Raw genomic sequence first — 5,892 nt, 5'->3', positions numbered from 1 at the left:
TGGCCGTCGGTGCACGTACAAATCTTCTACTCCGTGGCTTCTCGGCGCGACCGGGGCTGCTGTATTGCTTGTTGCTGCGGTCTGGCTACTACGCAGTCCGCACTGTTACGTACGGGAGTGTGTTTCGCCACGGCGCGTTGTTGTCTTCTTTTTTACGCGAGAGTTTACATAACCACGAGACTTGGAGGTCACGACAAAGGACAATCCCTTCAAGCCACTGTCACGGCGTGAGACACAAACTACTACTTCTAACGATATTCAAAATCTGTCTTACGTCATAAACTGCGGACGTCAAGCAGGCGTAAGGGACGAGGAACGGATGTAACAGTCGTTATTGACGTTCCGGAACGTCGTTTCCATAGCAACGCCGGTTGATCTTGTTTGTTATTGTCTGTAGCCAACAACATAAATACGCAACAATGTCGGACATATGTTCCGGAATACGGGACTACTTTTATTACATTATTGGTATTTTCGCGTTCTCTATAATTATGTTTTGATGAATTTTGATACTGCAGGTGACTGCTGACAGACAGCAAAGAAGGGGTATCAAAACATAGGTCAGATATAAACGTCTAAGTAAATGTTGATAGGATATATAAGGTAATACAAGGCGAAAACAATTCAGTCGTGTTTTTCATTTTTTGGTAGCTTTTGCGTAGGCGTCTTCCATGAATATCAAAACCTTTGCAAATATCTGATTTGCTTCACTCCGTTCCGTTATGTAAAATATGCCGAAAAGAATTATAGATACGAAAGCTATTTCGGTATGTTTCCGAACATTTCGATTTCCGCAGACCAATTTGCGCTGTGTCACAGAATAAGGGACACTTTTGTTTTTGTGCCCCATATACCAAATATAGTGTGTTCACGACATATATCACTTGCCTTTTCGATATTGTAACATTAACATCATGCTTTTTTGCACGTTGTAACAAAAAAATAAAGTATCCTACTTAACCTTTTCAGGAAATGAATTTTACCTTACGTACTTACAAATGTCATGTATATTATGAACGCATGCTATAGAAATGTAAATTTTCGCGGTGATTTTATGTTCGCGGTTTTCGCGGTAACATGTTTACTACGAACTAAACCATCGTGAAAATTCTTGTTTTGTCTTCTGCCCGCCTTGTTTCAATCACGCCAAACTCACAACCACCATGAACAATCCATTTTCTCCCTACCGCGAAATTAATTAAATCCACGCGAATATTTCCCCTTCTACAGTGTATCGTGAAGTTGTCGCTCCTAATAGCATTCATTAATTACGTCTTGACGTAGGCGCTGGCCAATTTGCGAACGTCATATTCAAAAGCGAAGAACACACCGTTGTTTCAAAACCACTTCGTCTCAGAGCCAGCATTTCAGTACAGAAATAGCAACAATTGACAAGTGCGAACCGCAGTTATAGCCTACTCGAAAGCGCAGAAAAGTGGTAAACAGACACGTCAATCTCTATTCGCCGCATTCTGAAATAGCACACTTCTTGTTCAACGATGTGCGTCCTTCGCAATCCTAGCTCTCTTCATTTATAGCATTCATATTCTGTTTGACTCTCTCTATCACTAAATTGCACCCACTCACTCAATAGATGAGATATCAGCTGGAATCTGTGACGCAGAAAGAAGTCTAAAAGGTTGCAAGAACATCGTGATCACTGGGGGAAAGTATCATCAGGGGCTGGTACGTTACACACCTTGGGGGAGGGGTGGGGGGAAGTATCATCAGGGTCTGGTGCGTTACACATCTTTGGGGAGGGGTGGGGGAAAGGTTTCATTTTTATGTAGCATTTGCAAGCAAATACTCAATTTTTACCTTCACATATGGTCTAGCCTAACAAACTATTGCTCTGGTTATTCTTACTCAAACACATTCATATACTAGTATATGGTGACCTGCCCCCGGCTCTGTCCTGCCACTTGCTACATTATGTTACTGTAGTACGGCCAATGACCTGGACCAATATTGTAGTAGTATGTGACTATAGCGCTCCCGCCAACTTAAAACCACCGCAAACACTCCATTTTCGCCTTAGTGCGAAATAAAAATCACGCAAACTTAAATGCATTTACAGTATATTACAGGTTTCATTAATTATAAAATTGAAATAATTGTTTCGCTACCAAACAACCTTGTATACACCCCACGTTTACATTGTATAGAATCTGTGCAACCTTTCTCTTTACCATTGACCCCTGCGCATCTTAATTTATGGAAGTTGATCAAATCTCTAAGAGCTTGTCCCAGAACCAGTAATTCAATTAAGACAGCCTCTAGATGTAATGGTCCGAAGAACTAGTTTAGTAAGATTTATTTTTGGCTTGAAGGGAGCTGTGGAAATATCAACAGCAAGACGGTTAAGGTCCATCGGACAAGACGGATAGGGCGATTAATCAATTTTCCGTGAATCGACAATGTTCAAATGCTGTTTCCAGGAATTGATTACGGGGTGTTTGCAGTCACGTGATTGTGACGTAAGTGTTGTCCTCCATGTTGGATGTTTAAACCGGCCGGCCTGGACGTTGTTACGCAAACTTGTATACATTTGCATGTGATTACGGTCACCTAATCATGACATTACAACATACTATACTCATGCAAATCAAGTTTTGGTCGGACTCTTTCGGGTTTAACCAACCAACATGGCGGCTGTGACGTCACAGCAAATACCAAATGCGGTCCGTAGAACACGTGATTTTGTGCCACGAAACCCGTGATTTTGTGATATGGAGCACGTGATTTTGTTTACATGGAACACGTGATTTTATAAAATGGTGCGCGTGATTTTGTAATATGGTGCACGTGATGTTTGCTAGGCTAGTCCCCTTTTTCTTACATTGTTTCTTGAAGTGTCTGTTAACTATAAACAAAAAAAAGTTTATGCCTTGTAGACACACCATGTTAACATGTTTTTCCAAAGCTACTGGGTGAAATTTCATTAAATTGTTTACTTCAATTCATATGCATCCTCCTTCAATCCCTTTTGAACTAAATATAGAAGGCGTCGGAAAGACACAGAGAGCCTTTCATTCGGGATTATTTCCAGCTCAACAGCTCAATCTCTGATTAGTCTTCGCAGCTATTAAAGCCTGACCCCGTTGAAGGGTCGTCGGCACTTCTTTTAACCTTTGTCTGTCCTTGGTGCTAAATGACCTTCAGATGGCCCCCGTTTTCCTGAACCTTCTGCCTGCTGCCTAACTCTGTAACCAATAGAGGACGGGGTACCGGTGCCAAATCAAACGGCTACTTCAGTGTGCTAAAGGTTCATGATATATAACTGAACATAGAAAGAGGAAAGTATTCCCCGCGACGCCAGATTCTGTCCATTCTATCCAAATGAGACTGTATCCATTCGTTTGTTGTTTGCCTGTACGTATAGTTACTGAAGACATTACGAAAGTAGCTGTACTTCGTTGTGTTATTATATAAAGACTGTACTACTTAATCAAAATCAAGACAGAAAACAAATGTATGACCTTTTTTCATAGACAATTTCCATTCGGGTCTTTGTTTTTTTTCTCTTGATCAACTAATCGAGTCGTTACATCATGACGAATCAGTGTGGAGTAACAAGAATGACTTGTTAAACCGCGATAGATCAAGGTCGTTGGTTCCTTGTTGACAACATAAGTTGAATAAGGCGGGGGGGGGGTCAAAATTCTTAGTACGCATGTGCACATCGTTAAATGGCATTGTGGATAATTTGTCAGAGGTGAAGGACGATGAGACATTGAAAAAACACGTTTGGACATAGTTATGCGAATCGGACAATGGTAGGAGCCAAGAACTGTTTACAAGTCAGGGGCCCTCACCTTTGACGTATTACCCGCAATGCTGCGCATGCGTACTTGGAATCGTGAACTACCTAATTCCAGAAATCTCAGCTCCTCTGATGTAATGCTTAGCACTCTGGACTCTGAATCCATCGGTCCAGAATGGAACCAAATATATATCTAATGACCGTGATGTTCATTTATGAAAACATTAAGGTGAGTCACAGATATCTCAGGTTCTATGGTGTAATGGTTAGCACTCTGGACTCTGAATCCAGCGATCCGAGTTCAAATCTCGGTAGAACCTATATGTTTTTTGGCGTATCTTACTAACTGAATGTCTAACCTTCACCAACGTAACCTATATGTTTTGTTCGCTTTTTGAGGTGTAGATATATACTTTGCATTCCTCATCACCTTTCCAAACAATCATGATATTGTTGCTTCCATACTTTTGTCAATAGGATCGAATGCGTTTACGTTAATTCAGTTGTTGAGAGAAAAATCTTATACAACATTCCCTTCACGACCATGTTTTTACCTTGAAGGTCAACTACAAATGGTCCGAATTCACATGTCGTTTTTGGAAACGGGTGAACGAACTACTAGTATATGAGATCCACTGTTATCGCTCGGTGTTTTCAAACTTTCCTCTGAAGTTATATTCCTCTGAAGTACAGCAAGTAGTTACCCAACTGAGTAATGAGACTGTGATATATATATAGTACATTCTTAACGTGCTCCAGGCACACGGCCGGGACCTACATTAATTTTACGTTCTTTCCGAAAGACGAATGCAGCTCCAACTGGGATGCCCTTTACAGCTTGAACCAGCTGGAGGTCAACTGTCAGACTGCTACCAATTGAGCTACAGGGTCATCCTTATTTTGAAACATGAAAGCTTTACCATGCATTAGAACGCCATTGACTGACCAAAAGATGCGACTTTTGTGACGGTCCCGTCAGTGCTGACTGAGAGCAGGTGGTATAAGCTGCTAATGGGCCCTATAAATGTGTCTGGAGAAAGACAAGCGTGCGTAAGCTATAACACTGCCGCACGCTTCATATCACACATCTCAGACACCAGGAGGACCATAAGTCAGGCAGGAAATGAGGGGGGGGGGGTGGGGGGTGGCCATGGCTTTGGACGGTTGAATTGTTAGCTCAGGATAGGAGGTTCGCCTCGGATTGGGGTACTGTTTTTGGTTGTATTTGTATGTTCGTATTTTGACCCAATGTAGGCCATATATAAAAGTTATATTGATTGCATGCAGACACGTAAGTATGACAGTATGAAGTTTAAGTTTGACATTGCGCATTAAATTTCATAGGTACAACTACTGTATGGCCACTGTGACGTCACACTTAAACACTTACAAGTACTTTATGGCTGTTCAAAGCAGATTCCGACCTTTGCCCAGTAGACGAACAATTGAACAATTGAACCTGCAATCATAGACAGAATGACAAAATCGTACAAAGCAAAATGCGGACCAAAAAAAAAGGCGGTAAGAAAAGAAATGAAGACAAGGAAATAAAGAATTAAATAAGACGGAGAAAAGTTTTCTGGATCTACAAGTGCCATTGACTATCAATAATTTTGAATCCTGATATGATAAATTTATTTGATTTTCTACTGAGTAAAATGGTTCAAAATTTCAAGAAAAATTGTTTCTGCGTTGAAGCAAAACACAAACTGGTACAACTTGTTTTTCCATTCTTATACAGTATCAAGACCTAGAGAATTATACTTAATTGAATTACAGACGTCTAAATAGATTTCGCAGGACATGAACAGGTTCTATGGTGTAATGGTTAGCACTCAGGACTCTGAATCCTGCGATCCGAGTTCAAATCTCGGTAGAACCTATAAGTTTTGTTTGCTTTTCATTGGCCTCTTTTTAATGCTTTATCACATTTAAGGCTCTCAAATAAATATCATTACACAACTCTAGGCATAGCTAGCGATACACATCCGGAATCACCGTCGGCAATACACACATTTCAAGGAGGGCAAGGCTTTTGAATACCATACGCCTTTAGTTGGCTTTCTTGTTTTTTCAAATGAAAACATGCTACCCTAACTACGCTATATTATCAGACAGCCAATTCTTAT

At 40.8% G+C, this 5,892-nt stretch overlaps 2 non-coding genes across 2 annotated transcripts; both read left to right on the top strand.

The window, feature by feature from the left end:
* The first annotated feature begins 4,011 nt into the window (after window positions 1–4,011).
* Window positions 4,012–4,083, top strand: Trnaq-cug (transfer RNA glutamine (anticodon CUG)). The gene has a single exon. It is a non-coding gene; the product is annotated as a tRNA-Gln (tRNA).
* Window positions 4,084–5,573: 1,490 nt separating this feature from the next.
* Window positions 5,574–5,645, top strand: Trnaq-cug (transfer RNA glutamine (anticodon CUG)). The gene has a single exon. It is a non-coding gene; the product is annotated as a tRNA-Gln (tRNA).
* Window positions 5,646–5,892: the final 247 nt, after the last annotated feature.

This window comes from Branchiostoma lanceolatum, chromosome 18, assembly GCF_035083965.1.
Source record: "Branchiostoma lanceolatum isolate klBraLanc5 chromosome 18, klBraLanc5.hap2, whole genome shotgun sequence".
Lineage (NCBI taxonomy): Eukaryota > Metazoa > Chordata > Leptocardii > Amphioxiformes > Branchiostomatidae > Branchiostoma > Branchiostoma lanceolatum.
This window is presented reverse-complemented; position numbering and strand designations above follow the sequence as displayed.